At 37.4% G+C, this 24,569-nt stretch overlaps 1 protein-coding gene across 4 annotated transcripts in view; it reads left to right on the forward strand.

Annotated features, from left to right (window-relative positions):
* Window positions 1-24,569, forward strand: part of FBXL2 (F-box and leucine rich repeat protein 2) — a 145,685-nt gene that overhangs the window by 49,386 nt on the left and 71,730 nt on the right. The window lies entirely within an intron of this gene.

Genomic DNA, 24,569 nt, shown 5'->3' on the forward strand with positions numbered 1-24,569 from the left:
CTGGTGATCTAAAGACATAGGGGAGGTATGTAAATACAAAAAAAAATGCTGAAGTTGTCATATTCTGAAGCTTTCTGCTACCCTTAACACTCAGTAATTCTAAGCAGAACAGCTGATGTTCATGTAACAATTTGAAGGTCCCCAGACTTTTCTAAAGTCCTGTTAAGATTCTGCCTCCAGCTTGAGAGAAACTGCTGATAGTTCTGTTAATTCATGATGTGTACCATATATTCTGTCTAATGTTTACTAATGATTATTATTTTTAAAAAAGTTTCTTGAGTACACTGCAGCAATTTTATAATCATTGGTTGATACTCAAAACAGTCTTTTGTAAGGTAAAGGTGTTATAATCATCTTGATTTTGTACATGAAAATCCAGAGGCTCAAAAGTTGAATGACATAATCAAGATTCCACAGCTGGGAAGAACATGAAACTTGGAGTTTAAAGGGTCTGCATAGGTCTGAGACTTGAACCGCAGCCTATTGACTTCAAATCTCTTGTTCTTTCCTCTATATGTCACTGCTCCTTAAAAAAAAAAAAAAAGTTTTGAAAGTGTTTGTCCCATAATCCACCCCCAAAAATCCCTCATAGGTTTTTATCTGTCTACCTATAAAAGATAAGGCATATAATTTTTATTCTGTTCTGCAAAGCACAAACTTCCAGTTTTACAGATTATTCACCACTACAGGTCATGTGTCTAATCAAAAATTAGCTAACTCAAGACTAAGAAAAAGAAGACCCAAATAAAATCAGAATAGAAAAATAAGATATAGAAACCAAGGCCACTGAAATACAAAGACTCCTTAGAGACAATTATGAACAACTAAACACCAACAAATTAGAAAACCTAGAAGAAATGGATAAATTTTGGGACATATACAATCTACTAACATTGAATCATAAAGGCCTTTTCTCTAAGATCTAGATCAAAACAAGGATGCCTACTTTCATCATTTTTATTCAGCATGATACTGGAAATCCTGGCCAGTGCAATTAGGCAAGAGAAAGAAAGGGCATCCAAATTGGAAAGGGAGAAGTCAAATTAGTCTTGTTCACAGACAAAATGATCTTATATTTAGAAAAAGCTAAAGAATCTACCAAAAAAAAAAAAAAAAAAAAAACCTGTTAGAACTGATTAACAAACTCACTAAAGTTGCGGGATACAAAGTCAGCATACAAAAGTCAGTAGCATTTATATATGCCAATGGTGAGCAAGCTGAAAAAGACACTGAAAAAGGCAATCCCATTTATAATTGCTACAAAGAATAAAAATTACCTAGGAATCAATTTAACCGAAGAAATGAAAGATCTGTACAAGGAAAACTGTAAAACACTGATGAAAGAAATTGAAGTGGACACCAAAAAATGGAAAGACATCCCATGCTCATGGATTAAAACATTGATGAAAGAAATTGAAGAGGATACCAAAAAATGGAAAGAAATCCGATGCTCATGGATTAGAAGAATTAATATTGTCAAAATGACTACACTGCCCAAAGCAATTTATAGATTCAGTGCAATTTCTATCAAAATATCAATGATATTCTTTACAGAAATAGAAAAAATTCCTAACATTTATATGGACCCACAAAGGACTCCAAATAGGCAAAACAATCTGAGCAAAAAACAGAACTGGAGGCATTACACTACCTGTGTTCAAAATATACTACAGAGCTATAGTAACCAAATCAGTATGGTTCTGGTATAGAAACAAACACATAGAGCAGTGGAACAGAATAGAGAACCCAGATATAGATCCATGAACTTACAGCCAACTAATTTTTGACAAAGGCACCAAGAACATAAAATGGGGAAAGGACAGTTTCTTCAATAAATGTTGCTGGGGAAACTGGATAACCATATCCAGAAAAATGAAACTAGACCCCTGTCTCTCACCAGATACAAAAACCAAAATGGATTAAAGACTTAAATTTAACACCTGTAATTGTGAAACTACTAGAAGAAAACATTGGGGAAGCACTCTAGGATGATGGTCTGGGCAAATTTGTGTGCGTATGTGTGAGACCTCAAAATCACAGGCAACCAAAGCAAAAATAGACAATTAGGACTACATCAAGCTAAAACGATTCTGCACAGCAAAGGAAACCATAAACAAAGTGAAGAGACAACCCACAGAATGGGAGTAAATGTTTGCAAACTATCCATCTGACAAGACATTAGTTGCCAGAATACATAAGGAACTCAAAACAATTCAGTAGCAAAACAAACACACACCTGCCTTCCCCCCACCCAGATAGTCCAATTAAAAACAGGCCAGAGAGCTGAATAGACATTTCTTAAAAGAAGAAATATAAATGGCCAACAGGTATATGAAAAAATGTTTAACACCATTAATCACCAGAGAAATAGACATTAAAACCTCAATGAGGTATCATCTCACCCCACTTAAAATTGCTTTTATCAAAAAGATGATGGAGTGACAGATGCTGGCAAAGATGTAGAGAAAGAAGAACATTTGTACACTGTTGGTGGGAATGTAAATTAGTACATCCACTATGGAGACCAGTATGCAGGTTCCTAAAAAATTTTAAAAATAGAACTACCATGTGATCCACTAATTCCACCACTGGATATATATCCAAAAGAAAGAAAATGAATATATCAAAGAGATATTTATACCCCAATGTTTATTGCAGCATTATTCACAACAGCCAAAATATGGAATTAACCTAAGTGTCCATCAGTGGATGAATGGGTAAAGAAAATGTTATATATACATAATGGAATATTATTTAGCCATAAAAAGATTGAAATCCTGTCATTTGCAGCAAGATGGATGGAACCAGAGGTTATTAAGTGAAATAAGCCAGGTACAGAAGGACAAATATTGCATGTTCTTACTCATATGTGAGAGCTAAAAAAGTTGATGGGCATGGTGGCTCACGCCTGTAATCCCAGCACTTTGGGAGGCCAAGGTGGGAGGACTGCTTGAGGCCAGGAGTTTGAGATCAGCCTGGGGCACATTGCAAAACTCCATCTCTACAAAACTTTTTTAAAAATGAGCCAGGCGTGGTGGCTACTTGGGAGGCTGGTGTGGGAGGATCAGTTAAGCAAGCCCAGGAGTTCAAGTTTGCAGTGAGCTGATAGTGACATCACACTCCAGCCTGGGTGACAGAGTGAGACCCTGTTTTTTGTTTATTTAAGTTGATCTGGTCCAATGTGGTGGCTCACACCTATAATCCCAGCACTTTGGGAGGCCAAGGCGGGAGGACCACTTGAGCACAGGAGTTTGAGACCAGGCTGGGCAACATGGCAAAACTTTGTCTCTAGAAAACATTTTTAAAGTAGCCAGCTGTGGTCTTGTGTACCTTTAGTCCCAGCTACTCAGGAGGCTGAGGTGGAAGGATCTCTTGGGCCACAGAGGTTGAGGCTGCAGTGAGCTGTGATTGCACCATTGTACTCCAAACTGGGTGATGGAGCAAGACACTGTCCAAAAAACAAAAAGAAAAAAAATGCTGATCTAATGAAGATAGGAGAGTAGATTGATGGTTAACACTGCCTGGGAAGGGTACGGGGTTGTGGGGATGAAAAGAGATTGATTAATGGGTGTAAATATACAGTTAGAAGAAATAATACCTGGTTTTTGATAGATCAGTGGAGTGACTATAGTTAACAATAATCTACTGTGTATTTAAACATAACTAGAAGAAAATAATTCAAATGTTCCTAGTATAAAGATAAATATTTACAGAGATGAATATCCCAATTACCCTGACTTGATCTTTACACATTATATGAATGTACTAAAATATCACATGTGGCTGGTGCAGCGGCTCACGCCTATAATCCCAGCACTTTGAGAGGCCAAGCCAGGCAGCTCACTTAAAGCCAGGAGTTTGAGAGCAGCCTGACCAGCATGGCAAAACTCTGTCTCTACTAAAAAATACAGAAATTAGCTGGATATGGTGGCGTGTGCCTGTAATCCCAGCTACTTAGGAGGCTGAGGCAGGAGAATCATTTAAACCTGGGAGGTGGAGGTTGCAGTGAGCCGAGATCTTGCCACTGCACTCCAACCTGGGCAACAGAACGAGACTCTGTTGCACACAAACACACACACACACAAATATATCTATATCATATAAAATATATATTATAAAATATTCTGTTGTATGTATATAATATGTATCTTACATGTACCTGAAAATAGGTACATCTATTATGTTTCAATAAAAGTTTTTAAAATATTTTAAATCAACTAGCCCATGTACTCAGTTTTCTTTGCTATAATAATGGAAGTACAGGGTAGTTGATATTCTAACCTATAGACCAGACTATTGTACTATTAATTGTCATAAAAGGAAAAAAACACCTGAATTTAGGATTTTGTAACTTTGGAATGGGACTAACATGAAAGCATAAGTAGAAAAAATGATTACAATAAAGTAAAACAGAAAAGTAAATATGTTGTTTAAGAAAGTTTATACATTCCTGTTACAAGTATCCTAAGATTAGGCAAAGTAGATACCAGGCTGTCTGTAATAGCTAGTGGCCCTCACAGAGAAGGGAGATGAGGTCTTTGAGCATGTACAGGTGGAGGAATTGGATATGTGACCACTACACAATGCAGAGACCCTGGAAAGGCTCCCTCCCCCGTTCTTCTTAAACAGAGAAATCCCTGTTTCTTCTCAGGGCTTTGGGGGAAGCGGGGGAAGCTTGTCTTGAGAAATCTAGTAGTATTTATAGATGATGCAGAAATTCCAAGCTAAGAAACTAAATTAAAACTGATTCTAGAAGGATGAAACCTTTGGGGGAACTAGGCATAATCAAATGTAAAACAACTTTATAGGGACATTTCACAAACTAAGATTCCTGAGCTTTCCATACCTCAATAATCAGATGAAAATGAGGTCATGATAGCTCTTACAAGTTACTTAAGGAAATGATCCTTGGTCAGGGAGAGTAAGTGGATTAAATAACTATTAGATCAAGCTGAAATGGAATGAGAAAGCTGAAAACCACAGATGAGGAATTTATACAAAATGTAGCATAAAGAGATGAAGATACAGAAATATAGAAAAGGTTAAGAGACCCAGATGATGGGATTAGATGATTTCTAAAGGAAATTATAGACAAAGAATAGAGAGAGAATGTGGGAAGGATATTATTTGAAACAATAGTGGCTGCAATTTTTTAGAATGGATTAAAGATATAAATCTCCAAATTGAAAAAGCGTATCAAGTTCTGGAAAAGATTAATAAAAATAAATACCTAAATAAAAAAATACCTAGATACAATATAATAAAATAGAAGAACTCTAAAGACAAAGTCCTAAATTAATCTGCAAGGTGAATAAGATTGCCCAAAAGGATCAGCAATTAAACTGACAACAAATCTCTCATCAGCCAAAATAGAAGTGGAGTGGAAAAATATTTTCCATGTGCCCATGGAAATGTAAACCTAGAATTCTTTACTTTGCTAAACTATTCTAAAATGAAGATGAAATAAAAACCTTTTCTATAACGGTACAGCCACTGCAGAAAACAGTTTGGGAGTTCCTTGAAAAGTTAAACATATAATTACTATATGGCCTAGAAATTCCACTTTTAGGTATATACCCCAAAAAACTGAAAACTCCAACAATACTTGTACACAAATATTCATAGCAGTATTTTTCACAATAGCCAGAACGTGGGAATAATCCAAATGTCCATCAACAGATAAATGTATAAACTAATTGTGGTATAGTCATGTGTCACTTGACAGTGGAGCTGTATTTTAAGAAATGTCTCAGGTGATTTTGCAGTTGTGTGAACATTACAGAGTGCACTTACTCAAAGCTAAACAGTATGACCTACTGCACATGGAGGCTATATGGTAGCCTATTGCTCCTATGCTACAAATCTGTAAAAGCGTGTTACTGTACTGAATACTATAAGTGATTGTAATACGGCGGTATTTGTGTATCTAAACATAGAAAAGATACAGTGAAAATGCAGTACTGTAATCCAGGATCACCATCATGTATGTGGTTGATCGTTGAGCAAAACATCATTATGAGATGCATGATTGTATATATGTACAGTGGGATATTATTCAGCCACAAAAAGGAAAGGATTACAGATACATGTTACAATGTGGATTAACCTCAAAAACATTATATGAAGAAATGAAGCCAAACCCAAAAGGTCACATATTGCCTAATTCCATTTACATGAACTATACTGAGTAGATAAATCCATGGAGACAGAAAGCATATTGCTGATTGTCAGGAGCTGAGGGGAGTGGGGGATAGGGAGTGACTGCTTAATGGGTACAGTGTTTTCTTTTGGGGCAATGAAAATATTTTGAAACTAGATAGAAGTGTGGTTATACAACATTGTGAATAGATTAAATTGCACACTTTTTAAAAAAAACAAAATGTAACCATTTGGGTAAATATCAGTAAGTGTTGATTGTTTAAAAGAGAAAATGTTGACAATAACTAATATGTTGAGGATTTGATGAAACAAGATGGAGTTAAACTAGTCAACAGTTTCAGTTGGATGATAGGAAGGGGTGATTAAAATGAATTAAGGTTGCTGGATAGAGGTATTCATTAACTTTAGAAATATTAGCATAAGATAAAATAGACCTTAAGATAATAGACATTATTACAAAGACTACTGCTTCTACTTCGGAAGACATGAAAGACTTTTGCTCCCATGATAATCATAGAAGTTACCAAGTTTTAAAATCGTACTTGTTATAGGGCAATAAAGAGCAGCAGACAAGAGGAGGTCTGAAAAGTCTGAATTTCACAGAAAAATAAGGCCTTCATAAATGAGTAGGAAGCCACAGCAGCTTCATACCTGGGGGTAGGTGCCTGGTCATGGTACAAGTGGGCCTGACTTAGACACTGAATCACCCATGCCCTAGAGGCCCAAATGCAAAGAGGAATCATTTGGCCTAGAAATTCTTCCCCTTCCCCCCAACCCCCCAGAGAGATTTCTCTAGCGAGAAACCATCTAGTTCTTCACATTCTTGCAGATTGATTCAGTATACTTGCCACACTTGAACCAAAAAGAAAACAGACTATCTGAAACTGCAGCTAAACCCTTCTATATCACTTACTAACAAGATTTTTTGTTTTTTTTTTTTTACTCAAAAAAAAAAAAAAAAAAAACAAAACTCAAGGGGTTGGGTATTGAGCCAAACCCAGCTGATCTAAGTGTACTTTTAGTTATGATCCAGCTCAACTCGAGAAGGATTACCAATGAGCAGACACTAACCTTAACTTTCAGACAAAGGGAAGGGTTTATACTCTCGGGGAAATAACAAGCCAAAATAAAATTATACTACATTCTTAACTATTCTATCAGGAATATGTTCTAAAATTATGAGATACACAAATTAGCAGAAAAACGTGACCTGTAAACAAGAGAAAACAGTCAATCTGACTTTTTGGTGACCCAGTTTTGGAATTTAGTAGATGAAGGCCTTAAAACATCTATGACAAATATGTTAAAGAATTAACAGGAAAAGATAGATACAAGCAGTGAAGAGATGAGATATTTCAAGGGATTCATGGAAGTTCTAAAAGAATCAAATAGAATTTCTGTAACTGAAAAATCTCCAATTTTAAAAATCATTGAATAGGCATTTCAGCAGATTATTCACTGCACAAGAACGGATTAGTGAACTTGAAGACAGGTTAATAGAAATTATCCAAACTGATGCACAAAGAGAAAAAAGATAGAAAAAATTAACACATCATCAGCAACTTATAAGGAAATATTAAGAGGTCTAACATATATGTAATTGGAGGTGCAAAAAAAGAGAAAGAATAGGGCATAAAAGTGTTTGAAGAAATAATGGCCCCCAAATTCCAAATCTGATGACAGACAACCCACAGATTCAAGAAGCTCAGTGAGTAAATATGAAAAACACACCACACACACTATTAAATTACTAGAAACCAACAATAAAGAGAAACCTTAAGATGACACAAGAAGGAAGGCAAAAAAAATTGGGAGGAGGCTGGGTGTGGTGGCTCACATCTGTAATCCCAGCACTTTGGGAAGCTGAGGTAGGTGGAATGTTTGAGCCCAGGAATTTGAGATCAGCCTCAGCAGCGTAGTGAAACCCCATCTGTACCAAAAATACCCCTCCCCCCAAAAAAATATATATATGTATGCTGGGCACGGTGGTGCATGCCTGTGGTCTCAGCTACCTGGGAGGCTGAGGCAGGAGAATCACTTGAGCCTGGGAGGCAGAGGTTGCAGTGAGCTGAGATCACACCACTGCACTCCAGCCTGGGCAACAGAGTGAGACCTTGTCTCAAATAATAATAAAAAGAAGAATACTCACTGACCTTTAAGAAATAATTGAAAACCAAATTATATATATTTGAAATTATCTTCTAAAAATAAAAACTTTTAGGGAAAAAAAAAAAAGCTGAGAGGATTCATCACTAACATTTCCACAACTAAGAAATACTAAAGGAAATTGTTTAGGTGAAGAGAAATGAAACTCAGATCTGTAGGAAGGAATGAAGAACACCATAAATGCTAAGTGTGATAAATATGAAATCCCTTTTACCTCTTTAAAAGTCCTTTAAAAGATAATTAACTGGGCTGGGCGCAGTGGCTCACACCTGTAATCGCAGCACTTTGGGAGGCCGAGGCGGGCGGAACACGAGGTCAGGAGATGGAGACCATCCTGGCTAACATGATGAAACCCCGTCTCTACTAAAAATACAAAAAATTAGCGGGGTGTGGTGGCGGGCGCCTGTAGTCCCAGCTACTCAGGAGACTGAGGCAGGAGAATGGCGTGAACCCAGGAGGCGGAGCTTGCAGTGAGCCGAGATCACGCCACTGCACTCCAGCCTCGGCAACAAAGCGAGACTCCGTCTCAAAAAAAAAAAAAAAAAAAAAAAAAAAAGATAATTAACTGTTTAAAGCAAGGATCATAATGATGTTTTGTTGTCAAGTAAAATATTTGACAGTAACACACAAGATAGGAAACACAGTGAGCCCAGATTGCACTACTGCACTCCAGCCTGGGAGACAGAGCGAGACCCTGTCTGAAAAAATAAAAATTTAGAAATACAGGAAAGGATTAGAGGAAAATACACTGTTATTCTGGTGGTAGAAACATAATATTATTTCAGACTGTAAAAAGGATGTATTTCGTATAGAACAACCATAAAATATGCATAAATATTTAATTATTTCAAAAGAGGTCTGAAAAGGGAAGCAAAGGAACAAAGTAGATGGGACAAATGGGAAACAAATAGCAAGATGTTAGATTTGAACCATATTCATGATTAAATGTAGATTAGCCTAACACTCCCATTAAAAGCCTGGATGACAGAGTGAGACCCTGTCTCAAGAGAAGGGGGCGGGGAGATAATTTTATGCCATTCACACTAGCATAAAATTACCTAAGACTAAATCTAACTTTGTTAGATTTGCAAGTTTAAGACCTAAAAAATGTTGCTGGAGAGAAATTTCAATAACCTAAATAAATCAGGAGGTATGTCATGTTTATGGATTGGGAACCTGAATTATAGATTCAAACCAATTTTAATCATAACCCTAGCAGGGTTTTTTGTTTGTTTGGAAGTTGATAAACTGGTTCTAAATGTTATATGGAAATAGAAATGTCCTAGAATAGCCAACACAATCACAAAGAACAGGAGCGAAGTTGGAGGGCTTATATGGCCATATGTAAAGGCATATTATAAAACTGCAGTAATCAAGACAGAATGGTATCAATGTGAGGAAAAATACATAATTTATTGGCACAACAGATTCCAGAAACAGATCCCCATATAAGGATCACCTGATTTACCAAAGCACCTTTAAACAGTTCCATGGAGAGAGGATGACCTCTCAGTAAAATGTGCTGGGTCAATTGAAAAACCATGGAAAAGAAAAACTCACCTTGATACCTACCTCAGAACATATGCAAAGAGTAATCTGAAATAGTTCATAGATATAAATGTGAAAGGTAAAACAGATTCTAGAAGAAAATACACAAGAATATCTTTATAACTTCAGAGTAAGCCAATATTTCTTCAACATGGCATACTGTATCTTCACAACCATTTAAAATAATTGATAAGTTGGACTTCACTAAAGTAGGAAACTGTTTATTAAAAAACAACTGAGCGTGGTGGCTCATGCCTGTAATCCTAGAACTTTGGGAGACCGAGTTGGGTGGATCACGAGGCCAAGAGATCAAGACCATCCTGGCCAATATGGTGAAACCCCATCTCTACTAAAAATACAAAAATTAGTTGGGTGTGGTGGCACGTGCCTGTAGTCCCAGCTACTCGGGAGGGTGAGGCAGGAGAATCACTTGAACGCAGGAGGTGGAGGTTGCAGTTAGCTGAGATCCCGCCACTGCCCTCTAGCCTGGCCACAGAGCAAGACTCCATCTCAAAACAAACAATGTTGGCCTGGTGCAGTGGCTCACACCTGTAATCCTAGCACTTTGGGAGGCCGAGGTGGGCGGATTGCCTGAGCTCAGGAGTTTGAGACTAGCCTGGGCAACACGGTGAAACCCTGTCTCTACTAAAATACAAAAAATCAGCTGGGCGTGGCAGTGTGTGCCTGTAGTCCCAGCTATTTGGGAGGCTGAGGCAGGAGAATCGCTCGAACCCAAGAAGTGGAGGTTGCAGCGATCTGAGGTCCCACCACTGCACTCTAGCCTGGCGACAGAGCTAGACTCCATCTCAAAACAACCAACCAACCTTGGCCTGGCGCAGTGGCTCATGCCTGTAATCTTAGCACTTTGGGAGGCCAAGGCGGGCAGATTGCCTGAGCTCAGGAGTTCAAGACCAGCCTGGGCAACATGGTGAAACCCTGTCTACTAAAATACAAAAAATCAACTGGGCGTGGCAGCGTGCACCTGTAGTCCCAGCTTTTTGGGAGGCTGAGGCAGGAGAATCGCATGAACCCAGAAGGTGGAGGTTGCAGTGACCTGAGATTGTGCCACTGCACTCCAGCCTGGGTGACAGAGCGAGACTCCGTCTTGAAAACAAACAAACCTTAAGAGAATGTAAAAGGACGGAGTTAGACAACCCATCCAACAAAATGCTCATATCTAAAACATATAAAGAACTACAAATCTATAAGAAAAAGAAACCCAATTTAAAAAATAGGTGCTTCACAAAAACCCCCAAAATGGCCAATAATTATATGAATAGGTGCTCAAAATCATTGCTCATAGCAGGGAAATACATTTTAAATAATACAGTATCATTATATCCTCATTGGAAGGATGGTGTTAAGAAGACCAACAATACCAGGTATCCATAAAGGTATGAAATAACTGAAACTCTTGTAAATTATTCATGGAGGGATAAATTGGCACAACTACTGGAGTTTAGAAAACTTTTAGCCATAACTACTAAATGGGAAGTTAGAGCCATAGCAACCCAGGCAAGAGAAAAAAAGAAAAGGGATCCAAGTAGGAAGAAAAGAAGTCAAACTATCTGTCTTCTCAGATGATCCTCAGGCATAGTGTCTGCCCAAAGGCTCTTAGATCTGATAAACAATTTCAGCAAAGTTTTAGGATACCAACTTAATGTACAAAAATCAGTAGCATTTCTATAGACCAATAACGTCCAAGCTGAGAGCTGAATTAAGAATGCAATACCATTCACAGTAGCCAGAAAAAGAATAAAATGCCTAGCAAAACAGCTAACTAGGGAAGTGAAAGATCTCTACAACTAGAATTACAAAACACTGCTGAAAGAAATGAGAAATGACAGAAACAAAAGGAAAAAACATTTCATGCTCATAGATGGGAAGAATCAATATTGTTAAAATGGCCATACTATCCAAAGCAATTTACAGATTCAGTGGTATTCCTATCAAACTGCTAATGACTTTTTTCACAGAATTAGAAAAAAATATTCTAAAATTCACGTGGGGCCAGGCATGGTGGCTCACACCTGTAATCCTAGCACCTTGGGAGGCCAAGGCCGGTGGGTCGCTTGAGATCGGGAGTTCAAGACCAGCCTGGCCAACATGGTGAAACCCTATCTCTACTAAAAATACAAAAATTAGCTGGGTGTGGTGGCAGGCACCTGTAATCTCAGCTATCTGGGAGGCTGAGGCAGGAGAATCACTTGAACCAGAAGGTGGAGGTTGCAGTGAGCTGAGATCACGCCACTGCACTCCAACCTGGGTGACAGAGCGAGACTTTGTCTCAAAAAAAAAATAATAAAATAAATAAAATCCATATGGGATGAAAAAAAGAATCCAAGTAGCCAAAACTATCTTAAGCAAAAAGAACAAAATTGGAGGCATCACCCAAATGGACTTCAAACTATACTGCAAGGCTACAATAACGAAAACAACATGGTACTGATACAAAAACAGACACACAGACCAATGGAATAGGTTAGAGAACCCATAAATAGAGCTGCACACCTACAGCCATCTGATCTTTGACAAAGCTGCCAATAACAAGCAATGGGAAAGGACTCCCTATTCAATAAATGGTGCTGGGATAACTGGCTAGCCATATACATAAGATTGAAACTAGAATCCTTCCTTTTACTATATACAAAAATCAGCTCAAGGTGGGTTAAAGACTTAAGTGTAAAACCTAAAACTGTAAAATCCCTAGAAGAAAACTTAGGAAATACCATTCTGGACATAGGCCCTGGCAAAGGCTTCATGACAAGGCGCCAATAGCAATTGCAGCAAAATCAAAAATTGATCAGTGGGACCTAAGTAAACTAAAGAGCTTCTGCACAGCAAAATAAAATATCAACAGAGTAAACAGACACCCTACAGAATGGGAGAAAATATTTGCAAACTATGCACCTGACAAAGGTCTAATATCCAGAACCTATGAGGAACTTAAATAAATCCACAAATGGAAAAACAACCCATTTTAAAAAGTGGGCAAAGGACATGAACAGACACTTTTCAAAAGAAGACATACATGTGGCCAACAAGAATATGAAAAAAGCTCAACATCATTAATCATTAGAGAAATGCAAATCAAAACCACAATGAGATACCATCTCACACCAGTCAGAACAGCTATTATTAAAAAGTCAAAAAACAGATGTTGATGAGGATGCAGAGAGAAGGGAATGCTTATACACTGCTGGTGGGACTGTAGACTAGTTCAGCCACTGTAGAAGGCAATTTGGAGATTTCTCAAATAACTTAAAACAGAACTACCATTCAGCATGGATGCAGCTGGAGGCCATTATCCTAAGCAAACTAATGCAAGAACAGAGAACCAAATACTGCATTTTTTTATAAGTGGGAACAAAACATTGAGCATACATGGACACAGAAAAGGAAACAGTAGACATGGAGGCCTTCTTGGGGTGGAGGGTAAGAGGAGGATGAGGATTGAAAAACTACCTGTTGGATACTGTGCTCTTTACCTGAATGGCAAAATAATTTATACACCAAACTCCAGCAACACACAATTTACCCATGTAACAAACCTGCACATGTACCCCACCAAACCTAAAATGAAAGTTAGAAGGAAAGAAAACACTGCTAAAAGTAAATACTTTCCAACCCTTTAGTGTAGCAGTTTCTTCTAGGTATATGTTCAAGTGAAATAAATGTATATGTCTACCAAAAGATGTGCACAAGAATATTTATAGCAGTTTTGTTCATAATAGCCAAAAGTTAGAAACAACCCAAATGTCACTTAACCACAAGATGGAAAAATAAATTGTAGTATATTCATTAAGGGAACACTACAGAGCAAAGACAAACTGCTGCATCATGCAACAGCATGGACAAATTTCACAGTTAAAGGTGAAAAAGTAACACCAAAGACTGCATAGTGTTTGGTTCCATTTATGTGAAGTGCAGTATCAGTGGAAATTAATCTATGGTAATAAAATTCAGAGGTGTTTACCTCTGGGAGGGAGTATATTTTTGTTTACCTCTGGGTGCATAAAAGGGCAAAACAGAATCTTTTGGTGTTGAATGTGTTCTATGTCGAGAGTGAGATGGTGGTATCATAAGTTTGTATATGTATTTTTATACCTAGGATTTGTACACTTCAGTGGATGAATGTTATACTTTAATAAAGAAATCATTTTTGTGGGGGTGTATTTTAGATCTGGCTACTGAACATGCTAGTTCAGTAATGAACATGCTATCAGATAATGACCATCCGATATCATTGTGCTGCCTTAGCATCCAGATTATGGTCTTGAAATATTATTTTCCACAAAAAGAAACCAGGGCTTGGACAAACACTGATTATAGGACTGAGACAGAAAGTGTATGATGGAACTAGAACACCTTAGTGTAAAAGACAGCCAAACTGAAAGAGTTGTTTGAAAAGTACTCAGGAACCAACTTGAAGAGTCTCCCCCTGGCCAAAATGGGTTATTTTGATTAAAAAAAGAAGGAAGTAGGCCAGGCATCATGGCTCATGCGTGTAATCCTACCATTTTGGGAGGCCAAGGCAGATCACTTGAGGTCAGAAGTTCGAGACCAGCCTGGCCAACATGGTGAAACCCCCGTCTCTACTAAAAATACAAAAATTAGCTGGGTGTGGTGGCATGTGCCTGTAATCCCAGATCCTAGGGAGGCTGAGGCAGGAGATTCACTTGAACCTGGGAGGTGGAGTTGAGTTTCAGTGAGCTGAGATTGCGCCACTGCACTCCAGCCTGGGTGACAGAGTGAGATTCCTTCGCAAAAAAAAAAAAAAAAAAAAAAAGGAAGTATTTAAATCGCCTATCTTACACAAACTGTACTAAGTAAAAGAACAGTGAATGAGAATTTTCCTTAGTGAGGAACCCCAAATGAAAGAAGAATGATTGAATTAGAATGTCACCATTTTATAGCCCTTAGTAAATTAATAGATCTAGGCATTGAGCTTTCACTGCTTCTTATTACAAAAGGAGAAATAACCAAATATTATGTGCCTTCTGATGAAAAATGCCATTTGTGAAGGAGTCTTGCTGAGACAAAAAAGTCAAACCTGAAACTGATCAATTTTACAGATCCAACTACCAATTTATAGAAAATACAGAGGTCAGAGGAATATTAAACAACATTAACATGGGTACAATTAATAAAATCCACTGTGAGAAACTACAGGATAATCTGATTTCTTCAACAAATAACTTGCATGGGGGAGAAAGAAGGGATGGAAGGAGGGTGCCTGCAGATTGAAAGATTTAAAAGGGCAAATGAGAACCAGTTGCTATAATGTTTAGAGATGATAAATTGAATAATAAATACAGAAAAGAAAGAGAAGAGTATAAAGTGGCAGGATGGTGGCTACACTTAGAAGAAATGGAGGGTAGTATTGTGATTAGAAAGGGACATGTGGGGCCCAGCATGGTGGCTCATGCCTGTAATCCCAGCACCTTGGGAGGCTGAGGCAGGCAGATCACCTGAGGTCAGGAGTTTGAGACCAGCCTGGCCAACATGGTGAAACCCCATCTCTACTAAAAATATGAAAATTAGCTGGGTATCATGGTGGGCACCTGTAATTCCAGCTACTGGAGAGGCTGAGGCAGGAGAATTGCTTGAACCCGGGAGGTGGAGGTTGCAGTGAGTTGAGATCACGCCACTGCACTCCAGCCTGGGCGACAGAGCAAGACTCCGTCTCCAAAAAAAAAAAAAAAGGACATGTAAAGGCTCTGGGGCTCTGGGGTTGCTGACAAAGTTCTATTTCTTGACCAGGGTAGGGGTTATAATAAGATGTTTGTTTTATAAGTCATTGGTCTATACATTTCATTTATGCAGTTTTCTTTATATCCATTACATTGCTAATAGGAAGATTTTAAAAATGTGTATATTAAAAATTTAAAGCTTATGAATGATAAAGAAAAAAATTCAGTAAGACTTGCTTTTAGTAGACTTGCTCTACTTTTTTCACTCTCATAAGTCATTTTAACCAAAGTTCCTCAATTATGAAAAAAATAGAGTTTCTGATAACATTAGCATTTGTTACTGTGTTTATTTTAAATACTGCCATTCTGAACCAACACTGTAAGCATTTTTGTTTTAGTTATTTATGATGAAGAGTAAATTTCTAACAATGCTTTTTAATACTTTGTTTCCCAACTTGAGGACCAAATACAGAATCATAAAATTATTCTTTATTTATTTACAGCCATTAGATTCTTGCAAAACAAATACAACTTTTTTTTTTTTTTTTTTTTTCCCCGAGATGGAGTCTGTCGCCCAGGCTGTAGTGCAGTGGTGTGATCTCGGCTCACTGCAAGCTCCACCTCCTGGGTTCACACCATTCTCCTGCCTCAGCCTCCCAAGTAGCTGGGACTACAGGCGCCTGCCACCACGCCCGGCTAATTTTTTTGTATTTTTAGTAGAGACGGGGTTTCGCCGTGTTAGCCAAGATGGTCTCGATCTCCTGACGTGATCTGCCCGCCTTGGCCTCCCAAAGTGCTGGGATTACAGGCGTGAGCCACCGCGCCAGGCCAACAAATATAACTTCTTAGTATTTTTCAGTCATCTGGTTTTTTTGCTTATATGCATGTTATAATTTATGATTTTGCAGGTACTCATGAATTAGTATAGTATTCATAGCAGTTATATATGTATGATAGTTAAGGAACATTTTGTAATATTCATATGACACTTTATGTATATGTAGGTCTAGTTCTAACATGTAACAATACCAATGATTTTGTGCAGTAACAATTTAATTTCTCTTGTGCTACTTTGTTACTAAACTTGAACATTATATGCAAACACTTTTGGTATACTTTCTAAACTTAAGTATTTTTTTTTTAGATTTCAGTTGCTGTTCCCAACTGAAACTTCAGCCTAGTGAAGTTTCTCCAAATTTAGATTAATAAAAATCTTTTAAAACTACATGACTCAAGAAAAGTTTTCTAATTTGGCATCAATAATAATGGAACAAAAATTATGTAAAAACCTTAATTATAACAACATAATGAAACAAAAATATTTTATTGATTAGAAATACAATATTTAGTATTCCATGTATCTTTATTCTATTATTCTAATACTGCAAACTCTTCAGTAGGGCACCCAGTCATGTGAAACAATAATTATATTCAATCTTTAGTATTTTGCCTACTTCCAGTTATATAGTGTAATTTTCCAGTTTTAAAAAAATTTTGTCGTGAAGATATATCTGTCAAGGAGGGAAGGAAGAGCATATTTAAGAGTTTTCTAGCTTGATTTTTATAACTTTAAAATACTTAAACCCGTGGTATGTGGGTCTTCATTTGTACTCTTGCCCTTGGGCCTGCAAATGTTATAGATAGTCTATTACTTTTGTTACATAGTATTTTCCAGACATACTAGCCAATGAAATAAGACAAGAAACAGAAATAAAAAATATAAGCATTTATAAGGTATCATTAATTGAGACAATCCGTTCTTCTACATAGCAATATCAAAAGCATCAGTATAAGAGTATGGTAATATTGGATATACAATTAATATCTAACAATCAATTTCAATTATTAGGAAAATAAATACAAAAAAGATAACACTCATAATACAAAAAAAAAAAAAACCCACTATAAAATACCCTGGAATAAACTGAACAAAAAATGTGACTTTTATGGAGAAAATTAAAATTTTCTGAAAGACTAAAACAAAATGCAAATAAATGTCAAAGTAAACCACATTCCTAGATGTGAAGACTCAACACTGTAAAAATGTAATTTCAGTCATAATCTCAGGAGGAAGCTATGGATAATTTAACAAATTGATTTTAATATTTATGTATAATAGTGAAGATGCCCATATAGCTAATGCAGTTTTGAAGAAGATCAAATTGAGTAGATTTATCCTTTTGCATACTAACATTATAAAGCTATAGTAATTATAATGATGCTATATTGGAACAATACAATGGAAAAGAATAAAAAATATAGTAACATCTATTCACAAATAGGTACTCAGTATAGGACTGAGATAAAATCATAAATCAGTGTGTAAGTGTTCAAAAATAAATTCCAGATGGATTGAAAACCAAAAATGTGGTAAGTAAAATTGTACACTATTAAAAGAGAAAAAGTAGTAAAACTGAAAATCAATTACTTGAGCATCAATTGGAAGGAAATAAATTAAAACTAAAGAAAGTGGTAGGAAGGAAATAAATTAAAAGAAGTGGTGGGAAAGAAAATTATACCAAAATTAAGGAAATACAAAACAAACACACTAGAGAAAATTAACAAAACCCAAAATTGGCCTTTTGAAAAGATTAATTGATAAATTCTTACTAAAACTGATTAAGAAAAGAAAGAAGGCACAAATTATTGATACCAGAAACAAAAGGGGGACATCTCTATAACGTCTACAGAATTACAAACTCTGACAACAGAAAAAACCAAAGTCTGAAGATTCCTATATCTGGTAAATAAATTGAATCCACAAAGCAACCTCCATGCTGGGATGACTTCACTTGGGAATCTTTTCACATGTTTCACATGTTAAGATAGAAACAATGTCAGTCTTATGTTGACTTTTCCCAGAAAACAGAAAAAGAACATTTAATATATTCATTTTCTATGTCTGCGTTAACAAATTACCATAAACTGGATGACTTAAAACAACAGAAATTTATTCTTTCTCGGTTCTGGAGATCAGAGTCTGAATTCAAAGTGTGAGCATGGTTATGCCCCCTCTGAAGGCTCTAGGGGAGAATCCATTCTTTGCTTCTCCCAGCTTCTTTTGGCTGTATCACTCATCAGTCTGGGCCTCTGTGGTCACATTGCCTCCTTCTCTTCTCAGGATCCCTAACTTAATTACATTTGTACAACCCTTTTTCCAAATAAGGTAATATTCACAGGTTCTGTTGATTAGGTCACAAATACATCTTTATTTGGTGGTGATGGGGCACGTGTCATTCAACCCACTACATTTTCTAATTCATTTTATGAGACTAGGATAATTCTGGTATCAAAACCTACCAGGACATTATAAGAAAGGAAATACACAGACAAGCCTTTCTTGTGAACATAATGCAGAAATCCTGCAGAATATACAGTAACGTCAGTTAACTAGAACTGATAGACATTTATAGAATGCTTTATCCAACAACAACAACAAAATACACATTCCTCTTAAAGTTACATGGAACATTCACCAAGATAGACCACATTCTAGGTCATAAAATGCTCAACTCATTTAAAAGAATAGCATACAAAGTGTTCTTACAGACCACAATGAGTTAAACCAGAAATCAGCAACAGAAAGCCAAAAATTCCCAAAATATTTGGAGATTAAACAACACATTTCTAAATAATACATGGGTCAAAGAAAAGGTCTGAAGAGGAAAGCAAAAATATTTTTAAATGAGAATGAAAATTCGACTCACCAAACTTTGTAGGAAGCAGTGCTTAGAGGGAGATTTACTGAACTGAATGAATAAATTAGAAAAAATAAATATCTAAGATCAAGAATCTGGCCAGGTGTGGTGGCTCATGCCTGTAGTCCTAGCACTTTAGGAGGCCGAGGTGGGTGAATCACCTGAGGTCAGGAGTTCAAGACCAGCCTGGTCAACATGGTGAAACCCTATCTCTACTTAAAATACAAAATTAGCTGGGTGTCGTGGTGTGGTGTGTGCCTGTAATCTCAGCCACTTGGGAGGGTGAGGCAGGAGAATCACTTGAACCTGAGAGTTGGAGGTTGCAGTGAGCTGAGATCGTGCCATTGCACTCTACTCTGGGCAACAAGAGTGAAACTTCATCTCACAAAAAAATAAAAAATAAAAATAAAATCAAGAATCTTAGCTTCCATTTTAGGAAATTAGAGGAAAAAGGGCAATGGAAGTCTAAAGCAAGCTAAAGAAATGAAATAATGGGCTGAGGCAGGAGGATTGCCTGAGATCATGAGTTCGAGACCAAGCAAGCATAGTGAGACCCCATCTCTATCAAGAAAAAAAAAAAAAAAAATTAGCTGGGCATGGTGGCATGTGCCTGTAGTCCTAACTACTCAGGAGGATCCCTGGACCCCAGGATTTCAAGGTTACAGTGAGCTATGATCACCCCACTGCACTCCATCCTGGGTGACATAGCAAGACCCTGTCTCTAAAAATAAATAAATAAGCTTTAAAAATAAAAAAGGAAGAGTAGAAATCAAGGAAATTAAGAACAATGGAGAAAATAAGTGAAACCAAAAGCCGGTTCTTTGAAATGTTCAGTAAAATTGCTAAACCTTTAGCCAGACTAACCAGGATAAAAGAAGAGCGGAAGTACCAAGATCAGAAATGAAAGGGATCGTTGTTACATGGGCATTAAAAGGATGATAAAGGAATATTAACAACTCTGTGTTCACATAAAAAAAAATTGTGGTTACATAGGAAGCATATACATTTATGGGGTATATGAGATACTTTGATACAGGCATCCAATGTATAATAATCATATCAGGGTAAATGGGGATATCTATCCCTTCAAGCATTTATCCTTTGTGTTACAAACCATCCAATTATACTCTTTAGTTATTTTTAAGTGTAGAATTTATTATTGACTATAGTCACTCTGTTGTGCTATGAAATACTAGGTCTTATTCATTCTTTCCAACTACTTTTCTTACCCATTAACCATCCTCATGTCCCCCCCCCCCATCCTCCTGCCATCACACTTCCCAGCCTCTGGCAACCATCCTTCTACTCTTTTCCCCCATGAGTTCAATTGTTTTAATTTTTAGCCCCCACAAATAAGCGAGAACATGCGAAGTTTGTCTTTCTGTGCCTGGCTTCTTTCACTTAACATAATGACCCCCAGTTCCATCCATGTTGTTGTAAATTACAGGATCTCATTCTTTGTTTGGCTGAATGTATGTATGTTGGATGTTGGATGGATATATGTTGGATGTATGGATGAATGTATCCATTGTATATATGTCCCACATTTTCTTTATCCATTCATCTGCTGATGGATATTTAAGTTGCTTCCAAATCTTAGCTATTGTGAACAGTGCCACAACAAACATGGGAGTGCAGATATCTCTTCGATATACTGATTTACTTTCTTTTCGGTATATACTCAGCGGTCGAATTGCTGGATCATATGGGAGCTTTGTTTTTAGTTTTTTTGAGGAACCTCCAAACTGTTCTCCATAGTAGTTGTATTAATTTACATTCCCACCAACAGTGTGTGAGGGTTCCCTTTTCTCCACATCCTTGCCAGCATTTGTTATTGTCTGACTTTTGGATATAAGTCATTTTAACTGGGGTGAAATGATATCTCGTTGTATTTTGATTTGCATTTCTCTGATGATCAGTGATGTTGAGCACCATTTCATATACCTGTTTGCCATTTGTGTCTTCTTTTGAGAAATGCCTATTCAGATCTTTGGCACATTTTTAAATTGAATTGTTAGATTTTTTTTTCCTATAGGGTTGTTTGAGCTCTTTATATATTCTGGTTACTAATCCTTTGTCAGATGTGTAGTTTGCAAATATTTTTCCCATCCTGTGGATTTTCTCTTCACTTTGTTGATTGTATCCTTTGCTGTGCAGAAGCTTTTTAACTTGATGTGATCACATTTGTCCATTTTTGCTTTAGTTGCCTGTGCTTGTGGGATATTACTCAAGAAATGTTTGCCCAAAACAATGTCCTGGAGCATTTCCCCTGATGTTTTCCTGTAATAGTTTCATAGTTAGAGGTCTTAGATTTAAGTCTTTAATCCATTTTAATTTGATTTTTGTGTATGGTGAGAGATGGGGGTCTAGTTTCATTCTTCTGCATATGGATATCCAGTTTTCCCAACAACATTTATTGAAGAGACTGTCTTTTCCCCAGGGTATGTTCTTGGGACTTTTGAGTTTATTGTAGTATGTAGTTTATATGGATTTATTTCTGGGTTCTCTATCCTGTTCCATATGTGTCTGTTTCTATGGCAGTACCATGCTGTTTTGATTACTGTAGCTCTGTAGTATAATTTGAAGTCAGGTAATGTGATTCCTCCAGTTTTGTTCTTTTTGTTCGGGATAGCTTTGGCTATATTATGGGTCTTTTGTGATTCATATAAATTTTAGGATTGTTTTTATTCTGTTTTTGTGAAGATTGTCATTCATATTTTGATAGGGATTGCATTAAGTCTGTCATTTGCTTTGGGTAGTATGGACATTTTTTTTAAATTATTTTTTATTATTATACTTTAAGTTCTAGGGTACATGTGCATAACGTGCAGGTTTGTTACATATGTATACTTGTGCCATGTTGCTGTGCTGCACCCATCAACTCATCAGCACCCATCAACTCGTCATTTACATCAGGTATAACTCCCAATGCAATCCCTCCCCCCTCCCTCCTCCCCATGATAGGCCCCGGTGTGTGATGTTCCCCTTCCCGAGTCCAAGTGATCTCATTGTTCAGTTCCCACCTATGAGTGAGAACATGCGGTGTTTGGTTTTCTGTTCTTGTGATAGTTTGCTAAGAATGATGGTTTCCAGCTGCATCCATGTCCCTACAAAGGACACAAACTCATCCTTTTTTATGGCTGCATAGTATTCCATGGTGTATAGTGCCACATTTTCTTAATCCAGTCTGTCACTGATGGACATTTGGGTTGATTCCAAGTCTTTGCTATTGTGAATAGTGCCGCAATAAACATACGTGTGCATGTGTCTTTATAGCAGCATGATTTATAATCCTTTGGGTATATACCCAGTAATGGGATGGCTGGGTCATATGGTACATCTAGTTCTAGATCCTTGAGGAATCGCCATACTGTTTTCCATAATGGTTGAACTAGTTTACAATCCCACCAACAGTGTAAAAGTGTTCCTATTTCTCCACATCCTCTCCTATTTAATAAATGGTGCTGGGAAAACTGGCTAGCCATAAGTAGAAAGCTGAAACTGGATCCTTTCCTTACTCCTTATACGAAAATTAATTCAAGATGGATTAGAGACTTAAATGTTAGACCTAATACCATAAAAATCCTAGAGGAAAACCTAGGTAGTACCATTCAGGACATAGGCATGGGCAAAGACTTCATGTCTAAAACACCAAAAGCAACGGCAGCAAAAGCCAAAATTGACAAATGGGATCTCATTAAACTAAAGAGCTTCTGCACAGCAAAAGAAACTACCATCAGAGTGAACAGGCAACCTACAGAATGGGAGAACATTTTTGCAATCTACTCATCTGACAAAGGGCTAATATCCAGAACCGACAAAGAACTCAAACAAATTTACAAGAAAAAAACAAACAACCCCATCAAAAAGTGGGCAAAGGATATGAACAGACATTTCTCAAAAGAAGACATTCATACAGCCAACAGACACATGAAAAAATGCTCATCATCACTGGCCATCAGAGAAATGCAAATCAAAACCACAATGAGATACCATCTCACACCAGTTAGAATGGCAATCATTAAAAAGTCAGGAAACAACAAGTATGGACATTTTAACAACATTGATTCTCACTTAAACCCAGGAAGTGGAAGCAGAAGACTTCCCTAACTCATTCTGGGAGCCCAGTGTTACCATAATACCAAGACCATATAAAATATTACAAAAAAAGGAGAACTCAAGACCAACATTTTTCATAAAAATAGATGCAAAAACCTTTAACAGAATATTAGCAAGTCAAATCCAGTGACGTATAAAATAATTATATCCCACAATAAAGCAGAATTTATTTTAACTATGCAAGGATATTTTAACCTTCAAAAGTCAGTGTAATCTATTACACCAACAGACTAAAGAAAAAAATCATGTCACATCAGAAAGTGCAGAAAAAATATTTGACAAATTGTGGCACCCATTCGTGATAAAAATACTGAGCAGACTAGGAATACAGAAGAACTCCCTGACTTGATAAAGAACATCTACACAAGACCTACAGCTAACATCATACTTTTTTTTTTTTTTTGAGACAGAGTCCAGCTCTGTTGCCCAGGCTGGAGTGTAGTGGTGCAGTCTCTGCTCACTGCAACATCTGCCTCCCAGGTTCAAGTGATTCTCCTGCGTCAGCCTCCCCAGTAGCTGGGATTACAGGCCTGTGCCACCATGCCTGGCTAATTTTTTTGAATTTTTTTTGTTGTTGTTTTTGAGACGGAGTCTGGCTCTGCCGCCCAGGCTGGAGTGCAGTGGCGGGATCTCAGCTCACTGCAAGCTCCGCCTCCCGGGTTCACGCCATTCTCCTGCCTCAGCCTCCCGAGTAGCTGGGATTACAGGCGCCCGCCACCTCGCCCGGCTAGTTTTCTTTTTTTTTGTATTTTTAGTAGAGACGGGGTTTCACCGTGTTAGCCAGGATGGTCTCGATCTCCTGACCTCATGATCCGCCCATCTCGGCCTCCCAAAGTGCTGGGATTACAGGCTTGAGCCACCGCGCCTGGCCTTTTTTGGATTTTTAGTAGAGATGGGGTTTCAACATATTGGGCAGGCTGGTCTCAAACTCCTGACCTCAAATGATTCACCCACTTTGGCCTCCCAAAGTGCTGGGATTACAGGCGTGAGCCACCGTGCCCGGCCAACATCATACTTAATGATGAGAGACTAGATGCTTTTTCCCTGAGATTGGGAACAAGAAAAAGATGTCCCTTTTCACCACTCCTGTTCATCACAGTATTGGAAGTCCTAGCTAATGTAATAAAATAAGGCAAGAAAATAAAATATATGCATTGGAAAGAGATAAAGTTGGCTTTGTTTGCAG

Source organism: Papio anubis, chromosome 2, assembly GCF_008728515.1.
Source record: "Papio anubis isolate 15944 chromosome 2, Panubis1.0, whole genome shotgun sequence".
Lineage (NCBI taxonomy): Eukaryota > Metazoa > Chordata > Mammalia > Primates > Cercopithecidae > Papio > Papio anubis.